This window comes from Acanthochromis polyacanthus, chromosome 1 (assembly GCF_021347895.1).
Source record: "Acanthochromis polyacanthus isolate Apoly-LR-REF ecotype Palm Island chromosome 1, KAUST_Apoly_ChrSc, whole genome shotgun sequence".
Taxonomy (NCBI): domain Eukaryota; kingdom Metazoa; phylum Chordata; class Actinopteri; family Pomacentridae; genus Acanthochromis; species Acanthochromis polyacanthus.
In genome coordinates this window covers 65,900,736-65,923,790 of record NC_067113.1, presented here as the reverse complement: position 1 = coordinate 65,923,790, position 23,055 = coordinate 65,900,736, and the positions used below count along the sequence as shown (strand labels likewise).

The window sequence follows — 23,055 nt, the reverse complement described above, 5'->3', positions numbered from 1 at the left end:
GATGACAAGGAGTCTGAAATTCTGTACATACAGGAACTTTAAATGGAAAACTAGTGTATTATACCAGCTCCAGAATCTGAATTTAAATAATGGAGTCATGGGTATCTCTCCCTCTTGGTTATATGTAGATGTAGTCTATGATCCAGTGCAAACCCAGTACAGATGGATTTGTATTGTTGCAATTAGAATGAAACAAGGCTCCATTAAAATACTGTTAGTTAGCCCCTAATTTACCCATGAGACAAGACAAAACACCTTGAATCTAAATTAAAGCCTTAGTTTTGTAGGTATGGGACTGACTCACCAGATGTGGACTTCAGGGATCAGTCTGCCTCATGCTGCCTTCTCCTCCCCTACTGCTATCTGTGGCTTACTGTGTTCAACAACCCCTTTCACAAATCAACAGCCGCAACCTCCAAGCAGAAACTTACACACTAACAATGGCAAGTTTTGAAGAAGATTTGGACTGTGGAATAAGGCAGTCCTGCTACGTTGTTTTGATAAAATCTAAATGCATGCAAGCGTTTCACCAAAACAATTCCTCCGTCACTTTTTTGACAGGACATCGTCGCTGCATCCTGGGCTAAGCACTGCCGAAGACAATCGTTTAGAGAAATAAAAGTAATCATGGTTGTTCTTCCTCTGTAGCAGTATGACAATAAGGTACAGCCAGACCATTCTCTAGCACCGACAGATGGATAATGGTGAGATTGGTGATGCAACCTGTGCTATGAAATAGGGGCTCCATCCATTATCTATTTATCACTTAATCCTCATAAGGGGAACTGGAGTCTATTCCAGCTGACTTGAGCTGGTTTTGTGTTTTAGCATCCCATAAAATAGAGGATCACTTTCCATTTTCATTTCTAGTATTTCTTCCTCTTTAAAAACACTTGTCAGTAAACAGGATTTTAATCCACTAATTTATTCTTTAGCCATTCCTCTCAATGCCATTAAGATCGTTGATGATTGGAGATCAAGGCATTTTTAAAGTGAAAAATGAAGCGATCTAGTTTCCTACTGAACATACACTTCTACCCAACTTCACCTAAAATCATTCAGCTCTGTTCTGATTTCAACAAATTTCTTCAGTTTGTCTTTCAAATGTTGAATCATGCCATCAGTACTGCCACATCAATAGGAAGAAACTCTGCAAGCAAAGACTTTCATGTTATGTCTAATGGCCTTTTCAGTCTCACTGCATGACAGGACATAGCTCAGGAACAGTTTTACCCTCAAGCCAAAGAGGAGTTAGAGACCAGTTAGAAGAAGCTTTAGCTGCTATCATTAACCCACTGACTTCTGCTGTCTGTAACTTAACCATCAATACAAATGGCGTTTTATTTAATGAGTGGCAATGATGTCCAGGAGCAGCTGTGTGACTGGAAAAGAAGTCCAACAGGAGTTTCAATTATTGTTTTGTTCTCTTTTTATAGACTTCACTGTGGTTCAGACTGACAAGTTGTATGTTATGGTGGGCGGCATGCCTCAGTGGGTAGAGTGGCTGTCTTGTAACTGGAAGGTTGCCGGTTCAATCCTCGGCCTGTTGTGCTCATGTCAAGGTGTCCCTGAGCAAGACACCTAACCCCTAATTGCTCCTGGTGGGTCATGGTTAGCGCCTTGCATGGCAGCTTCTGCCATCAGTGTGAATGTGATGTATCATGTAAATTGCTTTGGATAAAAGCGCTATATAAATACAACCATTTATCATATTATATTGTACATACTGACAAATGTTGACACGCTTGTTGGGAATGATAGACTTACACTCAGTTTTGAATGATGAGTTAAAGGTTTGCATACATGTCAATTTATACAGAAAGTTTCTAAATTGCACACTTTTTCATCTATTTAAAATGCCCAAAGTCATAAAGAGTATGAAGAATCAGCATCAGCATATGTTTGGTAAACGATCAATCAGTCTGTCCTCTGTAGCCATCAGCAGATTGTGTTGCACTATGAAATTGAAAAGCAGAACTTCAGCAGTGGATTTTGGATGCGCAAACATCATCATCTGTGACTGATTCTCCTTCTGATGTGTTCTCCTCTGATGCATTTTCCATTTAAAACGTTCCTTTGCATCACACACACAAGGCGCTGCTCTCTTGATGTCTCACAGACTGTTAATGTGCCTATTTTTTAGTGATAATGCATTACATTGTTACTGCTGATTTTTTAAATAAATTATTAATATCTCTTACATCTTTCTGCTACTTATAGATCTTACAGATTTTCAATGGGTTTTGCAAATTTTCTTTAGGAGATAGAGATGAGCTTCTAAAAGGGTTGCTACATATGGATTTGATAACATTTTAAAAAATGTGAATCCTTTTCAATCTTTTTAGGTACTTAGGCCTTTCTGAGAAATTAAAAACATCTGTTTTCACTCAGTGTCATAGGCATACTACAGAGACTCCACTGTAGGACACCACCAGCTTTACCCTCCTGCAATTTAACAGATGTTTCATTGACTTTGGTGACTTTTTTTTCTGTACAGATGGCTGAAGTGTTTGAAGGAGGTACAGGAGACCATCCAAGACAGATTATGGATGAAATATTTGACAAGAGATTCTTTGGCCACAGGCATTCATGGTTCTGGGAAATTTACCAACTTGGAACTAAAATGGACTCAGTTATCTGAGCCCATCATTTTGGTAATAGGTCCTCTTTGTCCATGAAGAGTGTAACTAGAGCAAGCTAGGAGGGTCAGAATTTAACCAGTTGAGGCTTCAAGCTGTGGACAATTTGGGCTGGGAGTTTTGTCTTTTTCAAATGTTGACTTTCAGAATGAAATTATGCTTTTTGACCTCGGCGTGCCCTTGAATGCATCACTGAGAACAGCTTCAAAGCAGCGGCTGCTTGCAGTAATACTGTAATTATGACAAAGAACAAAGTGACTTAATGTTCTCTGTGATAGATAACCAATCTCAAACAAGTGAGCTGAAACCAATGGATGCCTGAAAGGTAGGAAATCAACAACTTAATGCTCAAAAAAGCCTGGGACAGCATGTAAAGTAGACACATTTTGTAGTTTATGGACTCATTTTCACCAAAACAAAATAGACATTTTAGAACAGTGTGGATATATATTTTCAGAAGCTGGAAACCAGGACTTTGTGTGGTTATAGATGTGTTTGAGTCTGTCAGGAGTGCAGTGGAGCTACCGAGGGGAGCAGCGAGACGGGACACCGCTGCCGGTGATGCTATCATGGTGATAGATTGGGTAGTTTCTGCTCCTCTTCTCGTCTCTCATCACTGTCTTCCTGACTATCTATCACACGTGTCTGCCTGCTGCTTTCTTCTGCAGCTAAGCCCAGCCTGTCTCTTCCTTCACACCTCCAGCTGTCCTTTATTCCCTCCGCTCTGCCTCTTCTGTCCTCTGCTGTCTCCTACTGATCTCTCTTTCTCGCATCCTCTCCAACTGTTTCCATTTCTCTGTGGGCCATTTATCACTGTACACCTTCTAAAAGCATACATGGAGCTTTAAGTGGTTTTCTGGACAGCTAAGATTAGACCAGGTGCACGTGGACTCACCAGACGTTCATTTTCTGCGGAGGATTTTTCCACACGTTCTCACTCATGTGAAGTCCCATTGATATATTTATGTGTGCACAGGGGGGTGTTACTTCAGTCACAGTAAACTGTAGCAGGGTGCTTGAGGTCAGTGGTCAGTGTGTGTGTGTGTGTGTGTGTGTGTGTGTGTGTGTGTGTGTGTGTGTGTGTGTGTGTGTGTGTGTGTGTGTGTGTGTGTGTGTGTGTGTGTGTGTGTGTGATATCGTGCCATTGATTGTGAAAGTCATTTGAATTGTAGAGCGAGAACATTTTTGCCATATTTTCACTTTACTTAGCTTAGTTGGTTACTTGGTTCAAAACAGATACACTACCCTTCAAAAGTGATGAAAACTCACAGGGTTTTCTAATCATCAATGAGCCTTTCAACACCATTAGCTAACACAATGTAGCATTAGAACACAGGAGTGATGGTTGCTGGAAATGTTCCTCTGTGCCCCTATGGAGATATTCCATTAAAAATCAGCCGTTTCCAGCAAGGATAGTCATTTACCACATTAACAACGTCTACACTGGATATATCATTCATTTAATGTTATCTTCATTGAAAAAAAATGCTTTTTCTTTAAAAAATATGGACATTGCTAAATGACTCCAAACTTTTGAATGGTAGTGTAGATAGATAGATAGATAGATAGATAGATAGATAGATAGATAGATAGATAGATAGATAGATAGATAGATAGATAGATAGATAGATGTTGGAAACATTCTCTTTTTTGCACATGGCTTCACAGTGGCTGCACAGCATCCCAGAGTGTTTCAGAGTGCTGAACCCTATCTCCAGCCTCACTCACTCTATCTCAGTGTGTTTCGACCTACTGCATATATGTTCCTTTTCAGGGACGGCTGGTATAAATGGGCTAACAGGGCTAAGTCCTCCCAGTCCAACACAAAAAAGATGAGAAAATTGTTTTTCAAATAACTTACAGCAGATTGTTTTAAGTTTAGGTGAAAACAAAGGTAGCAACAGCACCAATCAGTCAAAAGAAAAACATAGAATATCTCTAAATGGGCTTATTTTTTACAGCCCTAGCAGATACAGTCCGCTTTCATTCATTTCATCCTTGTAAGTGATTGACAGGTGTCATGTCCCGCCCCCGTGATTTACTGATCATTTGGGCTACCTTCAGGCAGCCCACAGGCCTTTGACGCAGCGAGAAAAGGTTAAGCTATGGCGGGCGTTAGCATGAACCAGATGGATTATTTGCTTTCATGTCCATTTTCCTCAATGTCTTTGGAGGAAAAGCTGGAAGTTAAGAGACTGGGATCACATCGGCCGTCGATGTGAGCTTCTTTTCAAATAAGGTAGGCCCATGTTGACCTGTTAAGGACTATGACACCTTGTTTTTGCTGAGGTCATCTGTTGTACTGAAGGCGTGTTTTGCACTACATGTCGCCAAACAGTTGTAATAAGACAGTTGCAGCAGGCTATCTGTGGGCAGTCGTTGCAGTTGGAACACGTTTTGTAGTGGTGTGTGTGACTGAGAGAGTGAGTGAGTGAGAGAGACTGTTGATGTAGAGCACTAAGAAAAGTATAGTGTACCTGTAATTGATGTAACTGTGTGTATCATAGATGATGTTGCTTTTGCAGCTGTGTTAACCATTTAATCGGTATTATGCATTTGTTAACCCACCCAACAAATTTCACCACCAGCCGCCACTGCTCCTTTTTCATATAAACACCGGAGCGGGAATGCAGCAAAAATGTGAAAATACCAAAATGTTCTTTAGGCTTGATCTACATGGAACTGTTGGTATATTGATATTTGTAGGGTACATAAGTGATGAACCATCAGATCTGCAATACATGGCACAGGCAGGTCAGATTTCCATCTTTCTTACTACATTGTTTTCACTGCTGAAGCTTTGACTGACACTTTTTTAATCATATGCTCTTCTTCTGCAATGATTTAATGGCTCCCGATTGGAGAATTAGCACCACCAGCTGTTTATCTCGATGAACCAGCTCCTTGTAATGAATGGAAACAGGCATTCATTTGCATTTTCTTCTGCCAATTTTCTTGAAATTCAGTTAAACTTTGCACTACATTTGGATGGAGGCCCAGCTTCTGGCAATTTGTCCTGAAGTTGGAGCTGCAGACAGAAGTGCTGTGTGGATGGATAAATTGTTTCTGTTCGTGCACGGCTTAAACAGATAAGTAAGTCAGCTTTAATGAGTTTTTGTAGTCAGATTTTTGTACCTTGGACCGCAACATGCTACCTGCCTTCCTTCTCTTTCATTAAGACCCCTTCATGTTCATTATAGGTGTCATGTCGGTCGTATGTACAGTTCTTCATGTTGGCAAAGGAGAATCGAGCAGAGTCCCCAGCAGCACCTAATTTTTGACAAGTCCTGCAGCTTCAGCTACCTAATTTGCATACACTTATAGGAAGTCAAGCATGTGCAGGATGTTTGTGGAGTGCAATATGGGAGAGTTTACTGAATAAAAGTAAATAGGAACCTCCCTCCCTGTTCTGTGATCTCCCCCGTCATGCTCTTGCAGCCCTTTAATATTCCACTCCCTTCTAATCTGCACTCCCTTCCTTCCTTTCTCTCTGTTTAGAATGTTCTACATTCAGTTACAACACGTTCTGTGGTTTTCTTACAAAAACCCTCACTTTGAATAAATCCTGGAGTCAAGTGTTCAATTCAAGGCTTAGCGTCCCTCTGATTGAGCGCTGGAGGCACAGTGGGCAGGGAGCAACGAGGTGTCTTTGAGGCTTCCAAAGCTCAGACACCTTCTTCTATACAACTCTATTCATGGGTGTTTAGAATGCATGACTGTGAAGCAAAGCTCTGCATCCTCAGGGCTAATGCTGGTATCATCAATCACATTTAAAATCAGATATCAAATGTAATAAAGTAAGTAATCTGATGAGGCCACACATGTGGAGAAATCTCATCTGTACACAGACCCTGGTTTCCTTACACTGTAATGACCCTTATGGAAATGTTTCTTTCCACTCCTACCAGTAATCACAGACTCAATGAGACATGCAGACACTATTATTACCAAGCCGGGGCTTGGCTCACTCTCAAATTGCTTGAATCAGAGATCAGAAGTGAGAAACTGGTGGAAAATTATTTTCAGATTTGTGCTGAGACCCACAGTGGTTTGGGAACAGGCCTGAATGACTCAAGTTCTAATGTGAACATTAATGACGAGGCATTGTAGTGGAACTGTGTGTTCACATTCTGTGTGTGAGTGTGTGTTCAGTATATGTGTGTTGGATGTGAAAAGAAATGACAGACAAGGGGAGTCCAAGTGAAGATCGTTTGATGATCTGTGTTTCACCACGATGCAGAAACAAAGGGGAAACATGTCAGCTGAGTTTGTCCAAAGGTTAAAAAAATCCACCGACCAGAAACTGCTTACCATTTTGTACCATGTTTGTTTAGTAACCACCGAAACCAAATGAAACTAGAAAAGCACTCAGAGAGAGCAGCACTCCGCCAAGGCTGTCATTCCCCCACCCCACTTCTCTCAAACAGTGACTCACTGATGGACAATAATCATTTTAATGTGCAATAACCATTTCATCCCAAGCGTTTAGCTTGCATCAGACACTTTAAAGCAGACGTTGCACCTAATTGCACAATTACACTTTATAAAATACTTGTTCTATTTGCTTGTATATACATATTTAATAGTTTTTGTTCAGTTGTTCATTGTTTTGTTATACTATATTGTTTGTTTTTGTTTTTGGAAGTGCCAACAAAGTTTCATTGCAGAAATGCTTTGACAATAAATATCCTTGAATCCTTGAATATGGCATTGCGAGAATTGTAGCTTTTTCTAGAAATGCAGCATGTGTTTATGAGTTATTGGCAGAAATCACGACAACGTAGAATGTGTCCATTTAATATAGATGTACCCACAAATAAAATGACCTTGCGCTGAGCACAGTGTTATGCGTGTTTACGTAATGTACAGATACTGAATCACGTGACCTAGATACACTCAACAAAAATATAAACGCAACACTTTTGTTTTTGCTCCCATTTTTTATTAGATGAACTCAAAAATCTAAAACTTTTTCATCATACACATTTCTCTCAAATATTGTTCACAAATCTGTCTAATCTGTGATAGTGAGCACTTCTCCTTTGTTGAGATAATCCATTCCACCTCACAGGTGTGTCATATCAAGATGCTGATTAGACACCATGATGAGTACACAGGTGTGCCTTAGATTGCCCACAATAAAATGCCACTCTGAAAGGTGTAGTTTTGTTTTATTTTTGGGAGTTGCCATCCCCATCAAAGCAGGCTCCTCATACAGCAACATGTCGCTCCCAGTGCTCCTGACACATTTCTACGTCTATATTCTCTAAGTGTGGTGAGTAGCATTTGTGATGACTGTAGAATGTCCTGAACTGGGTCAAAACAGCGATTCTTCAATGTAAAAGTCCTTTTTAAGGAAGAGGAAGCAGTTTCAGGGACAGAAATCCAGCAAGTTGGTGTAACCTGTATGATTGTTAAGCCCATTCATGTTGTTTAGATGTAGTATCTCAGCCCCACCAGTAGGTGGCACAATAGCCCTATGTTAGACTTTGGCCATGAACGTGATCTCGCTCTTATTGAACGTGATTTCATCGCTAAATGCTACCTCAGAGCAGAGCTAACCAGAGCACATGGTCATGAACGAGCTGAAGAAAAGATCAGGGAGAAAGCTGTGTGAGCGTACGAAAGAAAAGGAGCCAGTTTTCACCGTGTAATCCTCTGACACTGGGAACTCCGGTAAGCAAATTGCCATATGCTTGATGTTTAGGCCTTGAGGTTGGTTGTTGCTATTAGCATTGTCACGGACAAATTCCTTTTATTAGTTGTTCATAAAACCAGTTGGAGTCCCAGATCTGTTTCTCTAATGTTTTTAAGCCACTGTGATGCTTACTATGTCATTGTGTATGTTGAAAAGAAGCTTTTAAAAGATCGCTAACCGCGCTAGCGGGCGGCTAATGCTAATCGCTTTTAGCGGTGCATGTTAATCCAGGCATTACCTATAATGGGATGCTATGGTGTAGATAGTTAAGTCAAAATACTACCAATGCAATATATGAGTGAGGAAAATGCAGTACGTGCAGCATTGCTGTGTGCACATGATGCCTGTTGACAAAAGGAAGTGTATTTTGTTTAGTGTAATGTGCTGATTGTGTTTATTGCACAGATTTTGTTACAATTTTACTGTTGTTGCAAAGCATGACTTAATACAGTTAAATTATGGTTAAAGGGTGATACAATCTATGGTTAAAAAGATAAATACTGACCAGTAGAGTTGTTTAAAAATACAAGTAAGTGTTTATTAAAATAGATAAATGCATTTATGTTTAGATGTGAGTCATGATAGGTAATTGTCATGGTTGGAACGTTGATGTTGTGCTGTTGAATTGTACAAACTTGTTACAGTGCTTGAATGCTGTTTCCCACATTTGAGTAGAAAAAATAGAGTGAAAGAAGAGTGAGAAGTGAAAGTAGATGTTCTGATTTGAATAGAGAGTAATAGATATTTGTTCTGCACTCTATGCGTAGACTGGTTTTTTGTCTCCCTTCCAATTACCGGATTTGGACTTGATTGAGATTCCGAGCTGAGGCTCTGTGGCGAGCCAGAGAAGACGAACTACTAAGACGGAACGGTGCACAGTCTGGCCAACTGTGGGCTCCACTCCGAAGAACAACGGACATCACTTTGCTTTACTCGTACACAGATAAGAAACGCATAACAAACACTACCCGGGTAGCAACGATTGAACAAGACATTACACACAGAACATGAAACCGAACTGAGTACTCGCTTTCAGACAGAAAGAGGGACAATTTATTTTGAACTTTTTTCCATTTTTTAAAAAAAAATTTCAACAGTTGAAAAGAGCTCTATTTTGCTATTTTGTGTTATTTTGGTGATTTGTTTTCATACATTGCAGCCAGAATTGTGTGGCAATAAAGTGTCTACTGTTAACTTCATGGTATCGTGCTGAATTTACACAACCAGCTCCTTGAACCTAGAGGGAATGTAGAGTCATGTTTCTACTGGTCCACTATAGGCGCTACATTAAGCAGATTGATAGTTTTTGTGGGTGGAAAAACAGTGTTTCCCTCAGATACCTTGAAATGTTCCAGCAGTCTGGCCTCGGGGTTTCAGTTCATGTTGGAAGAAAACAACAAGGATGCCCTTAGTGTACACCTGACCCAACACACTTTCTCTGGTCTTGGTAACAGCAGATTTCTCACTATAAAAAACGTTGTTTGTTCTCTTGATGGTAGCTACAACCCCCCTCTCATCAGCAGTGATGATCTTAAGATCACTTGTCAACTGCTGGATCATCTTGTGATGCTTTCTTCTCAGCTCCAGTGTGAGCTCCACAAAAATAAAAAAGCAGGGTGCATTAAGAAAGTGCATTAAGCAGTGGGCTCAAAAATGTGTAAATCCTGATGTTGACAGCGTCTCCTGATTTGTTACAATTACTGCTCCCTTATGTTGTGACGGTGACGTACCCCATGCATGTGGAACACTGTCTCTAAACTCTTTTTACTGCTCTCTCTTCATAAATCATAATGTAAGATGAGATTTATTTTTGAGAAGATTTATTTTATTTGATAGATGACTATTTTATTCTATGATTTATTTAGACAAATGATTTAATTTCATTAAAGGTAAAATTCATATACCATAGAGTTCAAGTTAAGTTAAAGTATGTGCTACACAATTTGATGCACCTCCCCTATAAGGTCAAGGATGGTTGAGATCACAAGATGAAAAGTGACCAATCACCTTGCCAGTGTTGCCAACTTAGCGACTTTCTCACTAAATCTAGCGACTTTCCAAAGCGTCCTTGCAACTTTTTTTTTTTTTTGTCAAAAGCGACTAGCGACAAATCTAGCGACTTTTTCTGCCGTTTTGGAGACACTGACAGGAAAACTCGGATCATTCTTTAGTTACTGTGTTCAACGAGCAGCAGGTGCTGCTGTGAGCTCCTCCTGTCCCAAAGCACAGGCTGTCAGTTCAGTAACCCCGCAGCAGTCCCAGTGTCTGATTAGAGGACACATCACTCCGCGGCCAGATGGCAGATGAATCGTGCATGCGCAAAGTCACGACAGATAACATCCAGACTTATGGAGCGGGATATAAATGAAAATGTTTCTTCACTGTCATGCTAAAATAAACCCCAGCATTTATTCTCTAGTACTAAAACATATTTTGAGTGTTTTATAAACACTTTTTGGTCTCTTCCACAACGTTATTCCTCTCTCCTACAACATTGATTACAATTACATGCAAACTGGGAAATGTGCAAATTAGGCGATGACGTCATTTAGCGACTTCTAGCGACTTTTAGGACAGCCAACAGCAACTTTCCTTACTGAGGAGTTGGCAACACTGCACCTTGCTATGTTTTGAGTGCTAAGTTGTTGTCTTCCTGACTATGCGGACATTAAAGTAAGAGTGAGAAACGGAGAAAGGTTGTCCCCGTGCTTTCCTTAAACCCACACCCGTGAGTATTCCAGCTTATCAAGCTAAGGCTGGAAGAAGGCAGCGTTACACTGGTGGCAGCGGCTTTGTGGAGTTTCTAAGTGTTGCCGGGGATTATACCGAAAAGGAGCGAACTGCATGTGCCATGGCTGGCGCCGGAGTTTTTTTTTTTTTTTTTTTTCTTCGCCTCGTGGCTGTGGACTGCTCCTGCTAACGTTTAGATGGCGACTCGGTCTGTGTACACGTGGGAAAAGAAAGGACTACTGGAACAATTCATCAAGATACGTGCAAGTACGGACGTTTGTGAGTAACACGGCTAGAAGTCGTGGATGGAACTGTACTTTTTCCTGCTCTCTGTGGATTTTGGTGCTGCTCATGTGTGTCGCCGATGAACCTGTCTGCCTGAGACGGATGGTAAAGTCGTTCACCCATTTCTGTGGTTACTACAGCTTTCAAGTGGAACTGCCTAGCTCTTAGGAACTAAGACAATTCGGTAACATGTGCCCATTTTGAACTTTTCCTGCATTTTTGAGAGTTTTGAATGTGCATGCTGTAACGTAAGAAGCTATGGCCAGTCAAAATTCTTTTTGGAATGAACTACCTTTTCATCCTGGTCCTACCCATGTCATACCACAATATTGTAAGGGAGATTTCCCCCATATTTTCATGGGAGATGGAAAAGAGGATTTTTCTAAATGGTGCAGACACTTTGAAGTTGCTGTGGAAGCTACTCCAAATTATGATGCAGACAGTTTGGCTAAACTGCTGCCCACACGCCTGGGTGGCGCTGCTTTTAGTTACTGGGATAGCCTGCCTGATGCAGTAAAATCTGGCTATAATGCAGTGAAAGACAAACTGAAAACTGTTTTTGGACAAACTGCTTACCTGTCTACTTTCCAAAGTTATGTCAATGCACGAACTCACCTACCTGGTGAGGCCCTCCCAGTTTTTGCTGCTGAAATTAGCCTATTAGTGGAGGAAGCTTTTCCCACATATGGACAAAATGCTAAGGATGGTGAAAAATTCAGACACTTCATTGCTGGAATTGAACCATATCTTTAATTGCGAACAAGCTGTAAAGACACTAGATGCTACTGTTCAGTTTGCACTACAGATTGAGACTGCCAATCATGCTAGCAAGGTGTTTTCACCTCTCAACACTGTGCAAAGTTTTTCTCAGTCACCTTTTTCACCTGCTGTGCCTTCCTTCATGATCACTCACCTTCCTGCATCTTCAACTGCTCTCGATGTTTGCTCTGCCACCTCAAATGACTTTCAGAAAATGCAGAGAACACTGGAGAGACTTTCAGAAAGAGTGGAACAATTACAACTAGAGGTGCAACGGCAACAAAACGACACACGACACAACTCCTCAGACTACAGATCTCATCAGTGGAGCCCTACTCCTGATAGTGACAGACGCCACAGCCGTCACTATTCCTCAGACACGGCTACAGAGATTCTTCCTACGATAGATACTCATCACGTGACACCTCCTACAGACCTCCAAGGCATGAAAGAGACCGGTACGACAGAAGGGATTCCTACACTCGTTCTGGATCATCAGAGCGCCATGCACGTGGCTACAGCCCATCATCTAGAGACCACACACTGCGTGGCCGCTCTCCTGAATGCCATGAGAAAAGACGTCCCACTTATCGCTCTCCTGAACGTCATGAGGAAAGACATCCCTCTCATCGCTCTCCAAGTCCTGGACATGTGAGGTTCCATTCTCCTTCTTACCTCAGCTCGAACAAGGTCTTGGGACTTGGGATACAAGTAGTTGACAATGAGGGCCAATTGCCAGCTACTGCCTTCAACCAGGCCCACAAGGACAGTAATTCCCCTTCTATTGACTTTACCAGAGACAGATTATCTGAGGTTGATGTGTCAAAACGATATGTCAGTTGTGATTGAGGACACTGTTGTACATGTTTTTGTTGACTCAGGAGCAGATGTTTCAGTCCTCAGTGAAGATTTTAGAATGTCTGTAACTGCTCTTCACAAAAAGCCCATCATCAAACAATTTGCTCCTCTCACTGCTGTTACGGGTGACCCCCTTGACTCAGTTGGCTTAATCTCAGTCAATTTAAGTGTTGCCCACAAGCCAATGACACATACTCTACAAGTTGTCAGAAACACCACAAAACCACTGATTTTGGGCTGGGATTTTCTGATTGCTAATGGCATTATTGTTAACACCCGCAAAATGACTCTCATTCTTGATGACAACATAGTGCCACTGGTTAGCCCACACCAGTATGTCCCAAAACTAACCAATGTTACAGTTTCTTCTACAGTGACAGTTCCAGCCATGTCAGAGGTGGTCATCCCAGCTAAACCTGATGTGCCACTTAAAGGACTCATACCTCACAACTATGTAGGTGTGTTTGAACCACACTACACTAATCAGACATCTACTGGCTTTGCATGGACTGTAGCAAAAGCTGAACAAGGTTCCATCTATGTGAAAATAGCAAACCCCTCCAGCGTTGGCAGTCGTGTTACATGATGGTATTCAGATAGGAACTTTTCATTCTGCATCTGACAAAGACAACGACAAATATACTGTGATGGAACATTCTGTTTGTAATATTAACATTCAGATGCCTTTGACATCCAAGCACGCTATGCTGCCTCATGTTGTAAACCCAGACCTTACAAATGCTCAACAAAAGGCACTGAGTGACACTTTAAACTCATTCTCTGATGTGTTCAGTCAACACCCACATGACTATGGAAGGACACACTTGGTCACACACAAAATCCAAACCAGCTGTGACAAACCCATCTCACAAAGGGCTTACCATACCTCTCCTTCCATGAAAACAGAAATTCATCGTCAGGTGGAGGAGCTTAAAGCTCAAGATCTCATTGAGGACAGTACAAGCCCCTGGGCCAGCCCAGTGGTAATGGTGAAAAAGAAAGATGGCACCTACAGATTTTATGTTGATTTCCGAAAAGTAAACTCTGTCACAATCACCGATGCACCTCCTCTTCCATGAGTAGATGATAGTTTGGATGCACTATCTGGCTCTCAGTTTTTCTCTGCCATGGACATGTCGAGCAGGTACTGGCAAGTTGAAATGGATCCTGCCAACTGACCCAAAACAGCTTTTACCTCAGGTGATGGTCTTTACCAGTTTAAAGTGATACCCATGGGTCTGAAGAACTCACCTTCAACGTTTCAGAGACTAATGGAGCTTGTGTTGAGAGGCCTTCATTGGACAGCATGCGTCATTTATCTCGATGACATCATCTGTATGGGAAAAGACTTTGATGATCATCTTCAAAACTTGACGGACATTCTCACACGCTTTAGATAAGCAGGATGGGAACTTAATTCAAAGAAATGTGACTTTGCTAAATCTGCAGTCAAATACATGGGACACATAGTTTCATGGGATGGACTGGCACTGGACCCAGTCAACAGCCATCGTATTCGTGAATGGCCTGTCCCGAGATCACCTACTGAGGTACGAGCATTTCTTGGACTGGCTCAGTGGGTAGAGTGGCCGTCTTGTAACCGGAGGGTTGCCGGTTCGATCCTCGGCCCGTTGTGCTCATGTCGAAGTGTCCCTGAGCAGGACACCTAACCCCTAATTGCTCCTGATGGGGTCGTGGTTAGCGCCTTGCATGGCAGCTTCCGCCATCAGTGTGTGAATGTGTGTGTGAATGGGTGAATGTGACGTATTCTGTAAAGCGCTTTGGGTACCTTGCAGGTATAGTAAAGCGCTATATAAATACTTACCATTTATAGACGTTTTGTTCACAAGTATGCATTTATTGGTCATCCTCTTCACAGACTCACACAAAAACTTGTGCTATTTGACTGGACTGAAGAGTGTTCCCTTGCATTCCAGACATTAAAGGATGCACTCACATCCCCTCCGATAATGGCATTTCCAGACTTTCATCAGCCTTTCATTCTCAGCACAGATGCATCTAACTATGCAGTCGGCTCAGTGCTCTCGCAGATTCAGAATGGTAAGGAACGAGTTGTAGCGTACGCAAGTCATCTTCTGACTCACACAGAGAAGTAGTAGTCTACATATGACAAAGAATTCTGGGCCATAGTCTGGTCTGTTAGATACTTCAGACACTACTTGAGTTTTAATCCATTCACAATCCTCATTGATCACCGTCCACTCCTCAGTCTACGTAAACTTGATGTCACACAGGACCCTACAGGTCGAAGAGGTTGTTGGGCATTGGAGTTGGGCCCATATCAATGGACAATAATACACAAGGAAGGAAAGAAACACACAAATGCTGATGCTATGTCACGGATTCCCCTCCCAGGACAAGACCCAGTGGTTCTGGAAGACACAACGTCTCCTTCCCGACACAACCACTCCTCTTCTGCCGAACTTAACATGTCACCTCTGGACCCTAAGTTGCATGATCTTCCTGTACAATCTTCTTCAGTCACGAACATGACGGCTCAGGTTTGCAGTTCAGGGAAAGACACTGCTGCTGTTCAGACAATTGACTCAGGTCTGGACATGTTGCAAAGCACACTTTCTAGCCAAGGAAACTACATTGTGGCTAAACAACTTTCAGACCCTATTGTCTCTGACGTATATGAATGGGTACAGCAAAACAGACGTCCATATCTCAGACATGTTAAAAGTACGACTCAAAGAAAAAACTGGTGGCAATTTCCTAAACTTGTATTGTATAATGACATACTTTGTCGAAAGGCTCACACAGCCCCAGGACAGCCAGTTGTCTATCAAGTACTGATTCCAACCTCACTCATCAGAGACCATGAACATTCTTCATGGCAATCCTTGCTCTGGTCATTACAGTGCTGAGTGCACATTCAAGAAAGCCCTGTCTATGTGCTATTGGCCGAGCATGAGGACTGACATTGATAACTTTTGTGATATGTGTCAAACGTGTCAAGCTTACAGGAAACCTGTGCCAAAACACAGAGCACCCCTACAATCCATTCAAGCTGAAAGACCATTCCAGTTTATGTGCACTGAGATTACTGAGCTCCCACTCACCTCATGTGGACATAAGTATGTACTCGTAGTTCAAGATCATTTTACAAAGTATGTAAATGCTTTCCTCATGTCAGATCAGAAAGCTGCTACTGTAGCACAGCTACTTTGTGAAAGATACATTACTGAACATGGAGTTCCAGAAGAGCTGTTTTCAGATCAGGGCCGACAATATGAATCAGACATCATTCACACAATGTGTCAGATACTGAACATTAAAAAGAAAAGGACTTCACCATACGACCCCCGTGGAAATGGGATGGTTGAAAGATTTAACAGGACTTTAAAGGAACAGTTGGCTAAACTTGTTCATCAGAATGGTGGTGAATGGGACCACTATTTGCCAGCAGTGGTTCTCTCCTTCAACTCTACCCCACACTCCAGCACTGGATACTCACCTTATTTCCTTGCTCATGGTAGAGAGCCTCATGTTCCTGCAAATGTTGATCGCTCTATGCCAACAGTATCATGTTCTCCACAGAACTACGGCTTAGAACTGGTAAATCGTCTGGCCACAGCTTTCCAGGCTGTTCGCTCTCATCGTGAGGGACAGAGATTCAAGCGTGAGTATTATTTCAACAAACGTGTCAAGTTTCATCCTTATCAATCTGGAGATCTGGTATGGATGGATGATCCCACTACGCAGAGAAAGAAACTTGACCCAAACTGGACTGGACCTTACAAAGTTGTCTCATCAGACAACAATGGACTTGTCTACAAACTCTTGGATCTGAGACACCCTCAAGCTGGATCAAAAATTGTACAGTATGATAGGTTGAAGCCTTATCGATCCTCTTGGGATACTGCTTCAGCATTTATGTCTGAAGTTGTGAGCCAAATGCCTACGGACACTCTGCCAAGGGATACAGCACTATCTGGTTCACTTCCCCTACACGCAAGACCAGCTGACATTGAACAGGCTTCTGCCCCTGCCTGCCCCTCATTTCCCCTGCTGTGAAGACCTTCAGGTCGGGTCTCTCAAGTCCGCACACAACAGAACCAATTGACTGACACTGCTACCGCAGTACCTTTTCAGACATGTTCTAGTGGCCCACTAATGACTCGTTCAGGTCGTATAGTTCGGCGGCCACAGAGACTCTTGCAGTAAGCACACTCACACCCATGTGCTCAAGGGACAAATATGAACTGTTTATGTTCATTTGTTCATTTATTGAGGTTTCCTATGCTGATGGACTGTAAAAAAAAAAAAAAAAAAAAAAACATAAGGAAAAAGAAATACTGTATGTCATGATGTATTGACTGTCATAATGTTGTTACTTATGTTTTGTGAGTTCCTGATTCAGGTATTTCATTTTTTTTTTTACGAGTACTGATAATTCAGGTGAATTTGCGATGGAAGTAATATGTTCAAGCATATGGTACATATTTAGGCACTTATTACAGGATAAGTTCGCCAGTTATTTCTGTTCATGTGCCTGTTGAGTTGTGCAATTATTTCCATTTGCCCTGCAGTTATTAAGAACGTGTAATATTGGTGTTTACTTTTCAGGTTGAAATGAGATTTATTTTTCATGAAATTTTGAAATGAGGACATTTCATCTGAAGAAGGGGAAGAATGTAAGATGAGATTTATTTTTGTGAAGATTTATTTTATTTGATAGATGACTATTTTATTCTATGATTTATTTAGACAAATGATTTAATGTCATTAAAGGTAAAATTCATATACCATAGAGTTCAAGTTAAGTTAAAGTATGTGCTACATAATTTGATGCACCTCCCCTTTAAGGTCAAGGATGGTTGAGATCACAAGATGAAAATTTACCAATCACCTTGCTATGTTTTGAGCGCTAAGTTGTTGTCCTCTTGACTATGCGGACATTAAAGTAAGAGTGACAAATGGAGAAAGGTTGTCCCCGTGCTTTCCTTAAACCCACGCCCGTGAGTATTCCAGCTTATCAAGCTAAGACTGGAAGAAGGCAGCGTTACAATAGCTCAAAATGTGTTTGTTTTTTTTTAACTAACATTTTTTATTACTTAGTCATAAGTGCTATAGACATATACTTCTCAGGCCAAGTTTTCACAGACGTTAATCATGTTGTGGAGACGTGTAATTTTAGTGCTTCATATGTAATCAGTGAAGGACGAAAGTGTGTGCGTGTGGCTGTGCCACTAGATAATACTTGTCTGGATTGTTGCACCAGCTGCACATATCCTGCTAACCCCACAATCCCTTCACTTTAGTCGAGTGTGTGCGGGTGTGTGTTTGTGTTTGTGTGTTTTCTCATGCTTCCCCTCCCGCCCTCCCTGGAATTGGCACCCTGGGCCAGATTATGCAGGAACACAGCAGCTGAGACTGGCACAGACTTGAAAGGAACGTCACACCTTTCACCCACAGCAAAGAAGCCAAAGCAGCTGTCTGAGTGCTGCTCTGCTGTGGAGGCATCAGACCAGAGCGCAGCCATACGCCGTGGGTGTGGGCTTTAAGATGTGTGCGCAGGAAGCTGGATAAGTCATTCTGGGTTTAAAGACAAAGGGATTTAGAGGAGGAGGCTTTACTCTTTTTGTCTTTGTCTATCTCTGGAGGCTGCATATGAACAGGGCTGAAGAAAGGCTGTGAAAGGAGAGAGACAAAGGGATTTAGAGGAGATGAGCTCTCTGTTTTGCTCTCTGAGAAGATAAACTGTGCGGATGGAGGAAGCCTATAATATAGAAGGCCAAAGCAAACATGGATAAATAAGATTTTGCGTTTCATCAAGATCAAAGGGAAATTGGTTCATGATCCTGACATTACAAGCTTGTTTGCTTGAAATCATGAAATAATTAAATTGTGAAACTACATACAATATGGCCCGTTTAAATCCAGTAAGTACCCAGCGGAGGCCCTTTCCTGCGTGTCATCCCCATGTCTCTTCAGAAGGCATCAGACTTATTGTTTTTGTTACCAATTCTCACTGAGAAATACCCACATATCTGCTGGGATTTATGTCCACGCTTATCTAACACCCAACACAGTGATGTTGACAGCTAAGAAATTGCTTCTGGTGTAAGAAAATGAAACAAGAATCAAAAGAAAAAATGAATATGGCGTTGATTAAACAGCAGCATCTCTCAAAGTATATATATGACAGAGAAACTAAAATTAAAAAAATAAAGCTTAATAAACCAGAGAACCATAAATATCCAATCGGAGCAAATACTGTCCCAAACAAAATAAAGTCACTCTGTCACAAATGCTCTGTTATGTCTGTGTCCTTATATATTTATTCTTGAAATGAGAAGCCTTAAATGAAGCCTGTGAAGAACACAATATTTTACGATGATAGAATTAACGGTGATTAGTATAAGAAGTATATCGCCTCCTCTCCATGAGGCCGATGCAGCTCTGGCACAGGTCCATTTGTGGCCCTCAGTGTGGGTTGTGTTGCTGCACAAGTCTTCAGACAGGTCAGTAAATGTTAAGGTCTCTCTCAACACTTCTTGAAAACAGCAATTACTGTCTAAAAAAAAAAATTACATTTATTTCAAAAGGCAGCGACATCAGCTTACATCCCCAAGTTAGTTTACCCGCACTGTAGGATCATATTTCTAAGTTTCCCTCCTCATATCCGGGATTATCGGCTTTTCTTCCAGTTTTCTGCTGTCTTGACATTCCATGAGCACAACCATATATCTGGCAGTAAATCAGTCTATCTCTGTTAAAACAAACTGGTTTGTCCTTAAACTAAAAATAAGGGCCTTCATTTATCACGCGTGTTGGTCTCTTAAGTATTCACCAATTCTGGCTGGCAATGATTTTTCACATACTTGTGTTTCTGTCAATCAATTAAAATCTTACACAAGGCTGCATTATTTCCCATCTAGCATTTTCTACATTACATACCTGCATTTTCTGTCAAGGTCAGTTGGTGTCAAATCAGGCAGATTCCACCAAAGATATTCAATTTAAAGTTTTTAATGGCTTTTTTTAGGATTTTTTTTGTTAGTATTTTTGCTGTGACTGCACTAGAAGAAATTATACTTTAAGACTTAAGAGTGATTTTTAATGCAATATTTCACAAATGCATCGGGTGTCCGAAAACTTTTTCACCATTGTATTTACACTACTGTTTGAAAGTTTGGAGTCACTTAGAAATATCCTTATTGAAATATCCTTATTATTTTTTTTTTTTTTTTTTTAATGAAGATAACATTAAATGAATGATAAATCCAGTGTAGACGTTGTTAATGTGGTAAATGACTATTCTAGCTGTAAACAGCTGATTTTTAATGGAATATCTCCATAGGGGTACAGAGGAACATTTCCAGCAACCATCACTCCTGTGTTCTAATGCTACATTGTGTTAGCTAATGGTGTTGAAAGGCTCATTGATGATTAGAAAACCCTTGTGGAGTTATGTTAACACATGGATAAAAGTGTGAGTTTTCATGGAGAACATGAAATTGTCTGGATGACCCCATATACTGTAATTGAACAGTGAACGGAGAAACTGCTGGTCATTTAACACACATCATGATAAATCTCATGTTCACTGAAATACATCATACCAAGTGCTACTCAGCAGGTCAAGTGAGACAGGAGGTCAGTGCCGTAGTAAAAGCGACAAAAGAAAGCAATGCAAAAGAGCCATCATTCCTCAATGAATGAATAAAATCACTCAATGAAAGGAAATTCTCAGAAGCCTTTTCAGCGTCTCTGTTAGTTTTACTGTCCAGTTTCTACTGATATCATCAGATGGAGGCCACTTGAGCAACGTTTTCGACAGTAAGTGGTCGCTGAGATTCACTAGATACAAGGATGAAGAGGAGCAGAATGAGAGAGTGAAGTTTATTCTAGAAATGGGACGGCTGCGTTGTTCAAGTGGCCTTCATCTGATAATAGCTGTCGTAGAAAATTCATTCTTTTGGATCTGCTGGAAGCAAGCTTGTCTGCGTCCCTTCCATATCTGATGATACTGAACACTTAAACGTCTTCCGAGTGAAATGACAAAAATTCTCAGCTATAAAAAAAAATAGAAAATTCTAACAAAATATTGTGAAGGACTTAGTCCTGGGTCCGAAATAGCAAATGAGTAAACTTTGTACCAAACCTGAGAAGGTAGACACAGTTATCTGCAATGACCCAGACTGAACAGCAAATTATGAACAGACCTTTTACATAAGACTAGCTTCTTATTGTTGTCTTTGGACTGGATGAAGTATATTTTGCTCACTTTCTTCTCTAAATTGCACAGCAGTTGCCATTTGATGTTTTTTGTCATCTGATGTTTTTTGTTGTGGTTGTTTTCTGTTTGAGTTTGGAAAAAAGACTGGGGTAGGAGTTAAAAAGACTTATTCTTCATCCTACTCCTGTTCTTGTACATGGGATGTGTGTATTTTGTGCTTTATAAATTGTATCCATTTGTTGTTTTTTTTTGTTTTGTTTTTTTACGCATTACCATGGAAAAGAATAAATGAAATGAAATGAAATTTAGGACTCAACATTTTGTTTTGAAAAATTAGATTTCAGACAAAATTGAAGCTTTAATAATGGTAAAAGACAGAAGTTATGCTGACAGTCAAGTGATTTACGCCTCCGCCTGCCCCTCCAACCTTCAAATGTGGAGTTTTATTGGCATTTGCAAATGCTAAATCACACATCCGCCACCAGTAAATGAGCCTACTGGAAGGTGGAGGAGATCCTTAATGGCCTATATGTGTGGGAATGATGTGTGATCCTAACAGCCCTTTAATGGACTGCTAACATCTGAAATAGGTGACTCTGGGCTGCTTAGGTCAACTGATTGTATTGATTGATCATGAGGTAATTTCCATCCATCCATCCATTCTCTATACACCGCTTTATCCTCACTAGGGTCACAGGTGGTGCTGGAGCCTATCCCAGCTGACTCGGGCGAAGGCAGGGGACACCCTGGACAGGTCGCCAGTCTGTCACACGGCTACATATACAGACAATCACACTCACATTCACACCTACGGGCAATATAGAGTAATCAATTAACCTCAGCATATTTTTGGACTGTGGGAGGAAGCCAGAGTACCCGGAGGAAACCCACGCATGCACAGGGAGAACATGCAAACTCCATGCAGAAAGATCCCAGGCTCACCCGGGACTCGAACCGGGGATCTTCTTGCTGCAAGGCAAAAGTGCTAACCACTACTCCACTATGCAGCCCATGAGGTAATTTAATTAATGTAAATTAACTTGAATAAAATGACTTGGTATATGGAAAAATGATCAAGTAGATGTGCAGATTGTCTTTGATAGTGACAAAGATTGTTGATTCAAAAATATGCTGATTTTATAGGAACTTGTTATGACATTTCACCTACAGGTGTTATTCAGGATTCAAATAAAATCTGTGTGCAAATGTTGGAAATATTGCAATGCTTTCATATGTAAACAGTCAAGGGATGTGTGCACAAAGGTGTCAAAAGTATTTGCATTCATTACTCAAGTAGAAGTATAGATAATGTTCAAAAAGACTTTTGTTGAAGTATCAACTCCAGCTTTTTACTCAAGTAAAAGTATAAAAGTGCTGATTTCAAAACTACTTAAAAGTATTAAAGTAAAAGTAAGCAGCACAGAATCTCTGCATGGTCTGGGAGTTAAACCAGTGAAACTGCGACAGTGTGCTGTCCAGCAGTCTGTTGTTGTTGTTGCTATGAACTCAATTTCACTAAGGGCCGCTTTCAGTTTGCTTTGCTTTTCAACAGCAGCATTTGTGACTTTGTTGACAACAGTATTGCGTGTCGTGACATTTGTATTTGGCTGAAGATGTTTCACAAGATTAATGAAGCCCTGTTGCTGAACAATGTGTGGTGGGTGCAAGCCTTGGACAATGAATTTGTGAACTAATTTGTCCACACTTGCCTGGGAAACTTTTCGAGTCTTCCACAGCTTGGTTTGTTTGGAGGGTGGGGCCAAAGAACCTTCAGCTGATGTCTTCCTTTTGAGGGATGCTGAAGTGAGTTGCTTGTACCTCTCCAGATGAGTAGGGTGTTTCTTCTGTGGAGAAAATGAATGCACAGGCACAGATTG

At 41.1% G+C, this 23,055-nt stretch overlaps 1 protein-coding gene across 2 annotated transcripts in view; it reads left to right on the top strand.

Moving 5' to 3' along the window:
* Positions 1 to 23,055, top strand: part of chst11 (carbohydrate (chondroitin 4) sulfotransferase 11) — a 175,566-nt gene that overhangs the window by 114,792 nt on the left and 37,719 nt on the right. The window lies entirely within an intron of this gene.